At 39.8% G+C, this 16576-nt stretch overlaps 1 long non-coding RNA gene across 2 annotated transcripts in view; it reads left to right on the top strand.

Moving 5' to 3' along the window:
* Positions 1-5780: 5780 nt before the first annotated feature.
* LOC138929139 (uncharacterized) overlaps positions 5781-16576 on the top strand; it is a 177239-nt gene continuing 166443 nt past the window's right edge. For both annotated transcript variants that reach the window (XR_011445580.1, XR_011445579.1), the window contains exons 1-2: positions 5781-6420; positions 6479-6982. This is a non-coding gene — a long non-coding RNA (uncharacterized lncRNA). The remainder of the gene's footprint in view (positions 6421-6478; positions 6983-16576) is intronic.

Raw genomic sequence — 16576 nt, 5'->3', positions numbered from 1 at the left:
AGTCGAAAACTAACAATATGTTGTCGTATAACACAGACCATGCAACACGCTACAAATTTTTGGCGCCCAACGTGGGGCATGTAGACGAAAAAACACTCATTCATTTGGTGATGTTTTGGTTTACAAATCCCGCCATTAAGAGTTGTTGTAATTTTGGTTTTTATTTGAGGATTTGACCGACTCGTCTTAGCGTTTCAAGTTAACCCAAAGAAATAATAAACTGCAACAATAATTAATGAATCCAGCTCTTTTATTTCGGATAAAGCAAGCTTTTATTTAGTGGAGAGGACAAGATAGAGTTGTAGTTCGGATACGTTTTTTGGAATTCAAAGATTTAGGCATTTAAATCTTTTCGACCTTAACATCGGTGCACGATCGAAGGCCTATGTTTTACTCTTGCAAATAAATCACCTGGCTTTATTAAATTGATTGTTAGTACGATGTAATTCCATTAAAGAAAATTGTTAAGACGTATTTAACTGGAATTATGTAGCATATCAGCAAAGGTATGTGCATCCGTTAACATACATTTTTCAAATTTCAGGTAATCGATTAACATCAAATTCACTTTAAAATCAATAGCCCATTATATACAGATGTCTTCAAATGAATTGTTTGGAAGAAATAGGAAACCCTTCTTAATTTAGTTTTGCCCAAAAAATGTCTAAGAAAGTTTATACAATTTAAAATGGTTTTACAACACAGTTTTGGAAATCAACCCTCTAATGAAGAGGATAATATTTGTTTAGTTTGCAGTGAAGTAATGTCGGACACACAAACTTGTTCAATAACATTATGTAAACATATATACCACAAGTCTTGCATTGAAAACCGATTACTATCACATGCTGATTGCCCATCTTGTTTTGCTGTAGTGCACACGCAAGATTTAAAAGTAGTGATTGGAAATTGTTCTCCAAATGCAAAAGCACAAGCTCCAGAACCTGGAAGAGTTGTCACTCGATCAGTTACCAGAGATTTGAATAGGGGAAAAGCAGCAAGTTCCAATCCACCGACAAACTTAAGCATAGAAAATTTACCACCATTAGATATCAGTCATAGTACTAATAGAGCCGAACATCCTCCTAGAGGTGGCGCTCGAAATAACCCCCCGGGAAGACCTAGAAAAGGCAACAACCGCTCACACACACAAAGAAATATGAATCCAACGAGTCATAGTTTAGACTTTGGCCAATTAGAGATGTGGATACAACAAGCTGTAGCACGAGCATTACAGTCACCTAATCCACCAGTTTATCAAAACTTTCCTCAGCAACCTAGTCTGAATAGAGGTCAAGCTAGTGGAAATTGTCAAGTCAATGCAGAGCAATTGTCACAACATAATTCTCGGCAGGATAGTCATGAAGAGGATCACCGATCGTTTCAAAATACTGCTCATACTATTTCGGCAGCTAAGGTTGCTGATATCATGCAAAAGTGGGGTATTCATTTCGATGGATCTGCTTTAGGATTACCAGTAGAAGAATTTCTTTACCGAATTAAAACTCTTACTGCTCAGAATCTTAATAATAATTTTCAAGCAGTAAATCAAAACATTCATTCTTTGCTTGTTGGAAAAGCCAAAGATTGGTACTGGCGATACCACAAAGCCACAACAGAGAATAACTGGAACGATTTTTGCAAAGCTATACGGTTCCAGTATAAAGAAAGTAGGTCGAATACCGAGATACGAGAACAAATTCGTGCTCGCAAACAAAAGGTAGGCGAATCCTTTGAGTCCTATTACGAAGCTATTTGTAAATTAAGGGATCGGATGACTGTGAATCTAGATGAACGAGAAGAAGTGGAGATAGTGAAAGGAAACTTACTATCAGATATTAAAGATCGATTATTGTTTGAAGATGTAAATTCAATAGCACAACTTCGAAAGTTAGTTCAGAAAAGGGAAAACTTTATTAGGGAAATAGGAAAATCTCGAGTCATACCCTCTAAGGGCAGAGAACCAGCTTCTTATAAAGTTTATACAGTTGAAGAAACTCTGAGTGAGGAGGAAAATAATGTAGATGAATGCACCGGAGATATCGCTGCTATGCAAAAACCAATATCTCGAAACAGTAGCTGGAATTGTGATAAGGAAGGGCATTTATGGGAAAATTGTCTTGGCGAAAGGCGCATCTTTTGTTACGGATGTGGTCTTCCAAATGTGTACAAACCGCAATGTCAGAATTGTTTCCGTAAGTCGGAAAACCGCCAGAAAGGAGCATCTCAGCAGAACAACAAGGTGCTCCAGAATCAATAGTTCCCTTAAACACCAACATAAAAAACATTCTTCGTCGATCAGAAACCATAGAAAAAATTAATCCACCAACGATTCTGAAGAACCATTGCTTAGCTTATCACGAGCGTTTAAAAAACTATTTAAATGTAAAGAAAAGAATATTTGGTGAACAGAAAAGAATATCAAAAAGAAATACACGTAGAATGCGAAACTATTATAAGAATGTGAAATTAAGAGAAAAATTAGTCGTAGCTACAATAATTCACAATAACGATGATATGCGAAGTTATGCAAAAGTAAAATTATTGGAGTTTGAAGAACACGGATTACTAGATACAGGTGCCAACATTTCCTGTATAGGTTCCACATTAGCTAAAGAAAATTTTAGTCAGTATCCAGAATTTAAAAACATAAAATCTTACGTGAAAACGGCAAATGGAAAAGCTCACGATGTCGTAGGAATGCTAAACGTAAAAATGGCTTATAAAGATATGGAAAGGAATATGCAAATTTATATTATTCCTTCTATAAATCAAAGGCTTATTTTAGGCATAGACTTTTGGAGAATTTTTAAGCTAGCACCTGGAGTTATTAGCTCCCTAAGTACTGAGTCTAGCGAGTCAGAAAATTACCCTCTGTCAGAATTGGAATTAAACCAACTTGAGGCAGTAAAAAAATTATTTCCGGATTTTCAAAAGCAAGGTCTAGGTCGTACATCGCTTATTCAACATGATATAGATATTGGGGAAGCTAAAGCTGTAAAACAACGATATTATCCCGTAAGCCCCGCGGTAGAAAAGTTAATGTTCGATGAAGAAGACCGTATGTTAAGTTTAGGAGTTATAGAACCCGCAGAAAGTGACTGGAGTTCACCCATGAGATTGGTTGTGAAGCCCAACAAAGTTCGACTCTGTCTGGACGCACGCAGATTAAACTGTGTCACTAAAAAGGATGCTTATCCTTTACAGAGTATTGAAGGAATTTTTGCTCGACTCCCAAAAGCGAATATAATATCCAAATTAGACCTAAAGGACGCTTATTGGCAAATCGCGTTAACACAGGAAGCTAAACCGTTAACTGCCTTTACCGTTCCTGGCAGACCACTTTACCAGTTTACGGTTATGCCATTTGGTCTTTGCAATGCCGCGTCAACAATGTGTAGGCTAATGGATTCTCTTATTCCACCAGATTTACGCAATTGTGTTTTTGGTTATTTGGACGACATGTGTATAGTCTCCGAAAACTTTTCTGAGCATTTGGCCATCCTCGTTCGTATTGCGGAACAGTACAGGAAAGCAAATTTAACTCTGAATATCGACAAAAGCAATTTCTGCGTAACTCGAATTAATTACTTAGGATATATTATTGGAAGCGGAGGTATATCAACCGATCCGTCGAAAATATCGTGTATCTTAAACTGGCCCAGTCCCAAAAATCTAAAGCAAGTTCGAGGTTTCTTAGGAGTCTGTGGATGGTATCGTAGGTTTATACATAACATTGCAGAGATCAGTTACCCTATAACTGAAACCTTGAAATCTAAAAAGACCTTCAAGTGGACTGAAGAGGCTCAACAAGCCATGGAGTCTTTAAAAAAACTTTTGACAACTGCACCAGTTTTGCAAAATCTCGACTTTAGTCACAAATTTTTTTTACACTGCGATGCAAGCGATTATGGTGTAGGAGCAGTTCTCGTGCAATTATCGGAATCTATGGAAGAAAGGCCAATAGCTTATTTTTCTAAGAAACTCAGCAAAAGCCAACAAAATTATAGCGTTACCGAGCGAGAATGCTTAGCAGTAATATTGGCAGTAGAAAAATTTCGATGTTATTTAGAGATGCAGGAATTCGAAGTCATAACCGATCATTCTAGCCTGTTATGGCTAATGCGGCAACAAAATGTTTGTGGTCGTTTGGCAAGATGGATTTTCGTCTACAATCATTTAAGTTCTCTATCTCGCACAGAAAGGGAAAAGATCATATAGTCCCTGGCCCTTTCTCGCATTTGCGAAGGACATTTGGATGCAGTAACATCATGCGGTCCGAAAATTGATTTAGATTCGATTGAATTTTTAAGCGATGAATATGTAAGTCTCAAAAACAAAGTTTTAGGAAAGGCAGATTCATTTCCAGACTTACAAGTCGTCGATAAGTTTGTATATATTCGTACAGAACATTCGACAGGAGATCATTTAAATGATGAAAATAACTGGCGATTATAGGTTCCGGAAAAGTTAAGACCCAACGTTATTAGTCAGGCCCATGATAATGTTCTGTCAGCTCATGGAGGAATGCATAAAACAATTGAAGCAGTACGCAGACATTTCTTTTGGCCAGGTCTCTCCAAGGATATTCGTGATTACATTCGTGAGTGCAGTACTTGTAAAGAAACCAAAGCACCCAATGCAATCCTAAGACCACCAATGGGTCAACAGAGTGTATCCGTTAGACCCTTTCAAAAATTATACATTGATATGCTAGGTCCTTACCCTAGAAGTAAATCTGGTTATATCGGTCTTCTAATCGTGTTAGATCATTTTAGCAGATATCATTGGCTATGCCCCCTAAAACAATTTACTTCTAAAAAAATACAGGAATTTTTAGAGCACAGTATTTTCCATTGCTTTGGAGTTCCTGAGATAGTAGTCAGTGACAACGGAAGCCAATTTAAAGCTAAAGAGTTTGAGGTTTTTCTAACCAAGTTTGGTATACGACATGTGTTTACCGCACTTTATTCTCCCCAGAGTAATGCGGCTGAGCGTGTAAACAGATCTTTGCTATCTGCTGTCCGTGCGTACATCAAACAAGACCAGAGAGAATGGGATCAGTATCTGACTCATATATCCTGTGCTCTTCGATCAGCAATACATCAAGGTATTGGATGTTCACCATATAAGGCGTTATTTGGTCTTAATATGATTAAGCATGGTTCTGACTATTGTTTGCTGAAAGACTTAAACTTGCTAGAGGATTCTATTCCATTAGATCGCCCTGATAGTCTAACTTTGATTAGAAAGGATATACAGAGAAACAGCAAATAGCATATGCAAGAAATGTAGAACAGTATAACTTGAGATCAAAACCAGTGAATTACAAAGAGGGCCAAGAAGTCTTTATATATTTATAAATAAATAAATAATATAAACTTTCTGGTATTTCAAGGTAAATTATATTTTATAAATTTAAATTAATACTTTGTGATACCCCCTTTGGCCTTAATTACGCATTTTACGCTATTGGGCATCGAATCGTATAAAGCCTTCAAATATTCTGGTGTTATCTCCTCTAACCATACTTTTTCTATAGTTTGCTTTAACTCTGCCATTGTTTTAGGCTTCCGCTTTTTTATTTTTGAGCTCATATGGGCCTAGACATTCTCAATTGGGTTGAGGTCGGGGCTGTTTCCGGGCCAGTCTAGGGACTTAATGCCCAATTCATCCTTCAAATTTGATATCTATAGTTAGAAAAATGTCAACAGTAATTGAATAAGTTTTTTTAATAACAACAGGACATTGAATTACTCACAGATCGTGCCCGATGGCAAGGGGCAGAATCATCTTGAAAAATAGGGTCCGCTTCTCTTTCTGTTGTGGATTCAATGCTGGGCACAACTCCACTTAAAATAATGTCATGGTATGGTCAACGCAGAAAAATATAAAGACACACATATAAATAAGGACTGGCCTGCTCAGCCTAAGCTGGGAGTTGGTTGTTAACTGATATACTAATTGTGGCAGAAACAAAGGAAGAAGCTGTAATGGTCGCCTTAGTTGCAAGAATATTTTCTTCCCTATACGAACATTGGGAAAGAAAAGTTTTTTTATTTGACTTAGATTTTTTAAAATCTCGTCATATCCCGCCATAGTAGGACCCACTATTCACCTTTTATGACAACTACCTGTGAATGACAAAAAAAAGTGATAATCTGAATGCACCCCTTCGTCGGCCTGAGAACCGATAAAAAGCTCATAAGCCCAGAAATTGGTCTTTCCGTTTTAAGTCGTGCCTACGAGCAGTTCAAATCGCTCTTATCTCAATTATTATTTTTGCACGCTGCAAGATAAAATTGGACATTAAAGTTCAAAGTCCAGGCATACAAATCTGCTCGCATCTCGCGATACGGAAAGTGCTCCGCTGTTCTGTCAGCTTTAATTTACCTTTCGGCTGCTGGTTAAACCTATACGGTAAATATTTTGTGCAAATTTTAGAAAATATAAATTCTAACCTATGCCCCTCTAATAGCCACTGGATCCACCAAGACCAACATTTCTCGTGATCGTGGCCGTAGCCAAATTCTTTTTGCCAACCTGTGTTGCGCAAACCCTTGTTATTGGGCAGACCCGAAAAATCGACTTACTTCCTCGCAACAACGTTCTTGCCATCGGAAAAGGAAAAGCCTGTAGGGATCAAGGAGAGAAAAGCAACAAAAGCAAAAATGTCGCAGAAAAACTGGCCACGTGGGATTGTTAAAAATATTACAACAATACAACAAACACCTTAAAATAATAAAATCCTAAATAACCTATATATATAAAAAAAAAAAGACAAAACAGATTTAAATTTAAAACTAAAATTAATTAACTTAAATCCGCCAACAACACTTAAATCCACAACACGCCGATCAACATTTCTCTAAGTGTACTTATAGAGAACCTTAATCATATAATTTGAAAGCTTCTAAGCCCACAGCTTTTTAACCATCTCCTCTGGAGCAACATGAAGGCCTTCATCAAGCAACAAGAGTGGGTGAGTTTTTATTCGGCAACATATTAAAAAAGTGGAAGTGATCGAGCAAACCAATGAACATGTAAATCAAATAATTAATATTTTGTGCAAAGTGATAATCCAAATCAATTTAATTGGGACCGTTTAAGTCGTGCAAAAAAAAAAAAAAAAAACATATATAAGAATTTAAATGCAGCCGTAAGCGCAGCTTTTGTTTTCATTATACAGTTTCGTTGAGAGATAATGGAAGCTCGTGTACATTGGTTTGGCCGATAGCAAATATATATGATTTGATGTTCTCGCATAGTTGAAATTAATTATGAATTAAATAAAGCACGGCCTGTTGATGTGATTGTGAGAATAAAAGAAACAAGTTAATATAGAGTAAAAAGAAAACAATGAAGTTAAACCACATACACTGAGAAAAAACAAAGATGTACAATTATTTCTTACAATTTAAATTTTAATTCTTAATTTTTATTATATTTAATTAAAAACCAACATGTAGATATAGAAAATTATTTGACAATTTTTTTTTTTTTTTTTTTTTTTTATTAGGCTTTGCTTTTATTTATTGAATCTTCTCATTTATGAGACTAACAATAAGTGTATCAAATCTTACAATACTACCTAACTAGCAGTCATGAGACTGGTACAGAGTAAATGGCCCTGAATAATTATGGCTGGGTTGGATGGTCGTTACGTAGTAGGCGGCTTCTTCTGGAAACTCGTATCAAGTCCCTTGCTAAAGGATTTGGATGGGTGGAGAGTTTTTCCTTGTAGGACGCTTCTTGTTTTTCTATTTCGTTCTTAACTGCAGGAATGCCGAGATCCCTGTGGATGTTTTCGTTGCGAATACACCATGGTGCCCCAGTGATAGTTCTCAGGATTTTTGATTGGGCGCGCTGTATGATGTCTAGATTGGTACTGCACGCGTTCCCCCAGCGCTGGGAGCCATACGTCCATATTGGCTTTAGTGTGGAGTTGTAGAGCAGGACCTTGTAGTCCAGGCCAGGGGCGATCGGGAGTTTATGAGCCAATGGAGGCTGCTGGCTTTTAGTTTTAGATGAAGTTTCTTGCATTCAATATGTCTTCGCCATGTCAGGCGTCGGTCCAGGTGGACGCCCAGGTACGTTACCACGTTGACTTCGGGGATCAGTGTGCTGTTCAGGTAGAGCGGGGGGCATGTTTGTCTGTTGAGAGTGAACGTTATGTGCTTACACTTTTGTTCATTTATTTTGATACGCCAGTCAGATAGCCACTTCTCGACTACCTTGAGGTGGTTGGCGAGCTGGGCTGTTGAACGAACTGGGCATCTGGAGCGGCTGAGGATCGCAGTGTCATCAGCGAATATGCTGGAGTAGATTCCGTTTCAGTGTGGATTTGCGGTAGTTCAAATGGATTTGCGGCAGGGTTCGGCTGGAAAACGCCCTGGAGATGTGAGGCAAAAGTTTCGGCTCTGTCTGTGTCGCTGCGGGCCCAGCAACCAGATGACTTTCTTATCGGGGTGATGGTTTCAGCCGGTGAGCTTAAATTTGGGTGAGCTCTCCATAAGGGATGCTTTGTGCTGGTTGGCGAGAGTTTTTCAATATATCTTAATTGTGCTTTTTCGGCATCTTGCTTCAGGGCCCGGCTTAGTTTGCGTGTGGCTTCATTTAATCGTTGCTTTGAGCATGGCGATCTTTTGGTTTGCCACGCCCGTCGCAGACGCCTCTTTTCTTGGATAAGCTGTTCAATTTGCTGGTTCGTTTTGAATTTGATTTTTTGCACATCCGTCTGTTGTGGTGTTGAGATTCTGGCTGCAGTCACAAGTACCTCTTCCAGTGCGGAGGTGGAGGAGTCGATGTCGGTTTCAGTATTGAGCTGAGGGGCAAGCTCAATGTGGGAACTCACATACTTTTTGTATTTCGTCCAATTGGTTCTGTGCGACGTCAGCCTATAGGGGCGATCCGTAGTTTCTGAGCTTTGAAGGAGGGTTATCAGCAGCGGCGAGTGATCTGAAGAAAGGTCTGGAAGGGCCTTGGCGTTTATTAAATTTCGTGGGATGTTTTTTGTCACCGCGAAGTCAATTAGATCGGGTATCTTTCTGGGGTCTGCTGGCCAATATGTGGGGCTACCAGGGGAAACGTAGTCCAGCTTATTTCTCACATTGATGAGAACGTTGTACAGTTGTCTTCCCTTGGGGGTCACGAGGCGGGATCCCCAATGCGTATGCTTGGCGTTGTAATCTCCTGCAGCTATAAATCGATCTCCAAGTGAGTTGTAAAAATCCATGAATTGACCTTCAGAGATTGTAAAGCGAGGTGGGCAGTAGACAGCAGCAATGCAAAGGTTGCCGTTACCTGACTGCACTTTTATGGACGTAGCTTGCAGGTAATTTGTTGCAAACCTTTGGTGGAAGTGGTGTTTGATGCGTTCTCTGATAAGGATGCCGGTCCCGCCGTGGGCTTTACCATCTGGATGATCTGTGCGGTAGAAGGTATAACCTCTTATATGAAAGTTGTATCTGCTTGTGAGGTGCGTTTCAACGTAGATTGGACATTGATTATTTCGACTGTTGTGCTACAAGCAACTGTATCACCATATTCTGATTCTGGACGAGCGTTTGCATGGTCGTTTTCATAAATGACATGAGTTCCATCATGCTATGTTGCATGGTCACCATCATGGATTCCATGTTGTTTTGTGGCTGCTCTGGGGCCTGCTGAGCATTTACTGAGTTTGAGGGGAGTGGATTTTGCATACCTGTCCTTAGAGCTTTGGCGTAGGAGATGCCCGTGGGGGCATTTAGCGGACCAAAAGAAGATCTGGCTGCTTTGGCAAAAAATACATCTGGAGTAGTTTTTGAATTAAAATACACATCTTGTGTATTTTGTTGGCGTGTAGCTGTCGCTCTTCGCATGCGACTCTTCAGCTCCTTGTAGACCATACAGCCTCTGTAATTAGCTGTATGGTTTCCTCCGCAGTTTCCACATTTTTCGTGTTGGGGTCTTCTTTGTTCGCAGGGCAGTGTGCGGAGTTGTGGAAGTCTCCATAGACTACGCAGACTGACCGAAGGGTGCAGTATGTCCTTGTATGACCATACTCCTGGCAATTTGTGCATTGCACAGGACCGTTGCGTTTGTGCGGTTCTTCCACGGTGATTCTTCGATGCAGTAGGAACTGCAACTTGTAGATCGGGTGAACTTCATTCTTCTTTAGGGCTTTACTGTCTGGCTCAAGTTCGACTTTGAAAAGAGGTTGCGGCTTTTTGTTTTTGTTGATAATGTTGCTAACATTCTTGGCAAAGAAACCCTTGCCTTTCAGGGCTTCTAGTATCTCGGAGGGGGCGACATCTGGTTCAATTCCTTTCAGCACTACTTGCAGTCCCTTGCTGCTTTTTAGTTGATAGGTGTAAAAGCTCTTTTTTGCTTCCTGCAGGTAATTAGACACAGCTCGAAAGTGTTCTTCTGTTTTGGTTTGAACTTTGGTTTCGCAGATGTTCCCTTTAATAATCGGAACAACATGAAAGTTTCCGTCCCCGACCACCGCAACAATTTTGTTGACCAGGGCGTTTGAACTTTTCTCCCTTATATATATAGGTGGGGGCTTTGGCTGTTTTTGAGTCTCCTGCTCCAGCTCTGCTTCATTATTCTCACTAGCTGCTAGCGGAGAAAATCTATTGGAGTTGTTTGGGTCGTAGCTTTTGGTGACACGGTTGATCTTAGGTTTGTTACCAACCGTGTAATGGGGGCTAAGCTTACGCTTAATTTGGATGTAGCGATCCATGCCAGTCTGTATGGCCGGAACCGCTTGTTGCTTATCGGAGCTCACGGTTTTTGTTACCATTGTATTTTGCGCTGCGGCCGTTGGCACCGATTTCGCAATATTGGTCGTTGGTTTAGTTGTTGCTGTTGCTTTGACAATTTAAAACATAAATAAGTCATATAAATTTGGAAATTATTACAACCTAATGAAAAGAAACAAAAAGCTTGAATTGTAAAAATGGATGTTTAGGAAAAGATGAATTGAAAAAAAAAAAGAAAATATATTGAAAATGAATATAACAAACATTTATAGTATGGAATTAACAATGAAGTTCTAAGTTTTAAAATCTAATATCTAAATTAAATAAAAAGAAGGGACATAAACATTTGGGTTTCCCCAGTTAGGGAGAGACATGGTTGGGAGAGTTAAGAACACATGTGGCATCCACCATCAACGCCACCGCCTTACAGTTCGTTGAAGACCCTACACATACATCTATAGAATAAATTTGATTTTGATTCCACCTTTTTCGCCTATGAGTAGGCTTATTGTTTTGTTGAGGGACTCTTAAATTTAAAGTTCGTAGTGTCAAGTTTAGACGTCAGCAAGAACCTACCCCACCCGGAATGAGCTACCGTTTTATGGGTCCCGCCGCCGCTGATCAGTCGAAAACTAACAATATGTTGTCGTATAACACAGACCATGCAACACGCTACAAAGCATTTGAGCGGTTGAAACTTGTTTTAGACATTTTAGTGAAGGCAGGATTTTCATTCAACATTTCAAAGTGCTTTTTCTTGAGAACTACAGTTCACTATCTTGGGTATGAGATAAAAGCTGGAGAGATACGTCCAAACTCAAACAAAATAGAATCGCTAGTGGCGTTGCCTCCGTCGAAGTCAGTTACTACTTTAAGACAATTCATAGGGTTATCGTCATATTTTTGTCAGTTCATTCCGGGGTTTTCACAACTGATGAAGCCTTTATATTTTCTGACATCCGAAAAGACTAATTTTGACTGGCAAACACAGTATGAAGAAATTCGCAGTAAAATCATCGGTGTATTAACAAACAAGCTTTGTTTTGATTATTTTTGACCCACAGTTTCCGATAGAACTACATACCGACGCCAGCTCTTTCGGGTATGGTGCTATCCTTTTGCATCGCATAAATTCTAGGCCTCATGTAGTCGAATATTATAGCAGAGCAACTATCTCCTGTGAGTCCAGATACACATCTTATGAATTGGAAACGTGATTGTAATGCAATCAAATCTTCCCGAAACAAAGTCGAATTGTCACCTAGGGTTTATCGTTGGTCGGAGTTTCTACAAGCATTTAAATTTGAAATTGAATACAGAGATGGCATGGCACACGTAGACTTTCTATCTAGGAATCCGGTGTGTGAAAAGAATAAGTCAGTACCAAGTAAAATAGAGGAGAAGCGAATTTATTTAACAGAAATAGGAGAAATTGTAACTAAGATAAAGAATGATGACTTACCACTGGCATTAGTTGCCATTTATGAAATTAGGTCAAATGTTTTGTATAGAAAAATTCAGAGGAATTCAAGAACACGTTGTTTACCTGTTGTCCCTCGTACGTTCCGCTGGTCAGTTATAAATCAGGTACATGAGTCGATCATGCATCTAGGATGGGAAAAAACGCTAGATAAGGTGTAGCCCTTTAGAACTTTTGATTGGATTGATTCCACTGGGATTGATCCCTATTAGTGATACTGAAACTAAAATCGACAAGATTAAATTAAGGGAGTTGGCTGATAAAAACATGAAAGAGGTTGCTAGATATGAGAAGACAAAATTTGATAAAAATAAGGCTAAGGTAATTAGATTCAGTGTAGGTGATTTTGTGTTACTTAAACAGCAAACGAAATTAGACCCAAAGTTCAGAGGACCTTTTTTGGTGGTCGAGGTATTGGACGGAGACCGATACGTTTTGAAGTCTACACAGAACAATAGGCGTTACAAGTATCCACACGAAAGTTTGCGAAAGTTACCGGATGTGCAAATTCCAGAAGAGCTTGATGTAAATATTGAAGAACAAATTCAGTTGGAAGAGCCGATTGAAACAGAATAGTGTTCGTCATGTGATTGACGATGGAAGAGGGTTGCTTTAGAAATGTAAATGAATTCGTGAAGCCAAGTGTTGGGCAATGGACGAGAAATGTATGTAATTAATGAATTCGTGAAGCCAAGTGTTGGGCGATGGACGAGAAATGTATGAAATTAATGAATTCGTGAAGCCAAGTGGGCGATGGACGAGCAGGGAACTGATTATTGCTTAAGGGGGGACATCTGAGTAACTTTTTTTAAAAATCGAAACAATTTTTTTTTGCTTAAAAAATTCTTTAGGGTCTTAAAAATAACATACCAAAAGATAGAGTCCGGCAAATGTGTCTAAGTGTCGAAATTTTCCATTCTGCGGCGATGCCTCTCATGTAAATATATACGATGTTAAAACTTTAAACGCGTTTTTCCCAAAACCACTTTTTTTGAGTTGGCCGAAAACATAACTCGAACAAATCTTAACCGATCGATCTGAAATTTTTACAGTATATCCAAAATACCTATGGCTATCGACACACACACCGCTATCAACAGCGGTTGAGGCAACAGGAGAACAACATCGACGACGTGCCTATAGAAAATATCAGTTCGCCGATATATATATATATATATAAAAGGTATATGGTTTTTCCAAATTGAATGAATATGGGTCAATGTCACAGGTGCAAAGAGGTACCGAGGGGAGCTCGGCTGTTAGTTATTCACACTGGGCGGTTGCCGCGAATTTCGAATAAGGGCTGCCGACGGGAACTCGTCCACTGTTCACATATGGGCGGATGCCGCGAACTTCAAGCAAGGGGTGCCGAGGGGAGCTCGGCCGTACTTCACACACGAATGTATACCGCGATCTTCGAGCAGGGGGTGCCGAGGGGAGTTCGGACTTCGTTCACACACGGATCAGTACCGCGATCTTCGAGCAAGGAGTGCCGAGGGAAACTCGGCTGTTTGTTCACACCAGACGGTTGCCGCGATGGTTCTTCTTTAGTAGATAATAGGTAGGGAGGAACTTCCTCCGTTAGTATCGGCCCTTAAGGCGCGATTACCCAATCATATAAAAATGAACGATTGTTTAACGGCTGTTCCGGAGTTTTTAATGCTTTTTAATGCTTGCCGGCTATGCACGGGTAGACGCTATGTCAGCATTTTTGGCCGGAGCGAGCTCGGACGATCGGTCATTGCCGTCACCCGGCTAACTTAGTTAACTACTCCCCCCTCAGAATTTAGACCGCCCTCGGCTGACCCTATTTGGGCAATCACCTCCCTTAGTTGGGCCGTGAATCTTCTTTGAATCTTCGTTGATATCTTCCTTGAATTTCTTAATGTGTTCCAGGTTACACTCACTCAAGCGGTGAAGGTACGGAAGGCTAAGTATGTTGTGTTCCAGGGTGATGTTCAGGGAAGGCGAGCTAGCCACTCCTGGTACCCTCTTCTGGGCTACGTCATAATTAACGTATAGGGTTTTGTTGACCATGGTACAGCAGTTAAAGGTGATAAGGTGCCTTGTAGGTGGACGTGAGTGCCATTGTCCACACTCACACGATCCGGGCGATCATTCACAATGAGAATCCCATCGTCAACGTAGGTAACGGGATGCAAGTTACTTTGCTGGATTTAGCAATGCGCAGTGCCCTGGGCGCACGATTTTCTTAGCGCCAGCTGGCAAAAGGTAACCCCTGGTGTTGTGAAGCAATTTTTCTCCGCATGGATCTCCCCGTTACATTCCGCTATTACGTTGACTTCCAGCCAGAGTATGGGTCGTGAAGCAGCGACACCGGAAAAATAGAAATTTTATTGCAGGCTGATTTGATTTTAGGAAATTTAATAATGAAGTGTAAAATGTTAGTGGATTGTAAAATTTTTACGGACGCTACGGACAAAACATCTTTGATGGTGATCTTCGGTTCTTCCATCCACACACTCTCCAGGTCTGCATGATCTAATATGCTAGGGCTCACTATGTTAACTTTTGCAAGAGCTACTGCAAGCATAAGATTCTGCAACTTCATTGTGATCATTCTATTCCGAGTTAATAACATCTCAAATAGATGCCCCGTATCGATTTGGGATTCTTTGGCTGACCTCTGGAGTTGATTGACAGTGGTGGAAATTTGATCCTGTACTTTGTTATTGATATTAATTTGTCTATTTTTTTTTTTTTTTTTTGCGTGGGGTCCCGCTTCCACCTCCCGCCCAACCGACCGAGGGGTGCAGCCGTGTGACGTACGGCACGAATCGCGAACTAGATAGACGCGTTAGAAGGAAAGACGAAAATGAACGAGGAAACATTAGAAGAGTACAAAATATAATATAATATAAATATAATATACTATAAATATATAAATAAATAAAAACGCATGAAAAATAATGAAAGTATAATAAAAATATATAACTATATAAATAAATAAATAAATAAATGAACAAAATATAAAAAAAAACGCATGCAAAATTAGTGCTACTCTACGAGATAACTACTACAAGTCATGCAAAAATAAATAAATAGGTAAAATAAAAAGTAAAAACGCATGCAAAAAAAAAACTACGGTGCTACACTACGAGCTAACTCTACTCGCTACGAATTATAATGTCAGAGAGGCGGTTGTAATCCGTACATAAAACCCTAAAGGGTTCATGTACTTCAAACTCCCGCCTACAGAGATTTACTACTAAAGGGATAAGGGTTCTAGATGTTAGTCGGGGAACGTGGAAGTTAAGCTGCCCTAAAAGAAAGGGGCTCTCAACAACACCGTTTATTAGGTTATGAAGGAATACGACACCAAGCATCGTTCTACGGTTAGCTAGGGAGGGTAAGTTAATTAATAGGAGTCTACTTGTATAGGACGATAGCCTCTCATCAGCATCCCAAGGTAGGCCACGGAGGGCGAAAAGTAAAAAGTTCTTTTGTACAGATTCAATACGGTTAATATGGATTCCGAATTGAGGACTCCAGACGCATGAACCATACTCCAATATCGGGCGAATAACGAAGTAAAAAGGGTCTTCGTTATATAAGGGGAATCGAATTCCTTCGACCACCTCTTAATAAAACCGAGCATGCCCTTGGCTTTATTAACCATGCACGAAATATGTTCAGAGAACGAAAGTTTAGGGTCTAAGCGAACGCCTAAATCATCAACAAGATATATTCTTTCAAGAGCGCAATCATTTAGCATATAAGTGGCAAACTGGGGAGTGACACGTGAAAATGTCGTCAGCTTGCATTTAGAGCTATTGAGATGTAATTAATTAACACGACACCATGCTTGAAAGTTATTTAGATCCGATTGCAGGTCTGACTGGCAAGAGCTGTCCTTATACTGCAAGCATAGCTTAACGTCATCAGCGTACATAAGTACTCTAGAATTCGTTAGAACCAGCGGGAGGTCATTGCTAAACAATGTAAATAGCAGCGGGCCGAGGTGGCTACCCTGTGGGACGCCAGAAGTGACTCTGAGGAATTTGGATAGAGCATTTTTAAACAGAACCTTTCGAGTTCTGTCACTCAAATAGCTCAAAATCCATTTAAGAAGAACGACAGGAAACCCGATTAAGTCAAGCTTCCTTACAAGAAGAGAGTGATTAACCGAGTCAAAAGCTTTACTGAAGTCTGTGTAAATCACGTCGGTTTAAAAGTTACGTTGGAAACCTCTAATAACGAAAGAGGTGAGTTCCAGGAGATTTGTAGTGGTCGATCTTCGCCTCATAAAACCATGCTGACATGGTGAAATTACGGATCTGCATAAATGCTGCAAGTGGGGAGTAATTACATTCTCCAAAAGTTTTGG

The sequence above is a fragment of the Drosophila kikkawai genome, chromosome X (genome assembly GCF_030179895.1).
Source record: "Drosophila kikkawai strain 14028-0561.14 chromosome X, DkikHiC1v2, whole genome shotgun sequence".
NCBI classification, from domain to species: domain Eukaryota; kingdom Metazoa; phylum Arthropoda; class Insecta; order Diptera; family Drosophilidae; genus Drosophila; species Drosophila kikkawai.
Note: the sequence above shows the minus strand (reverse complement) of the source record. Positions and strands in the feature narration are given on the sequence as shown.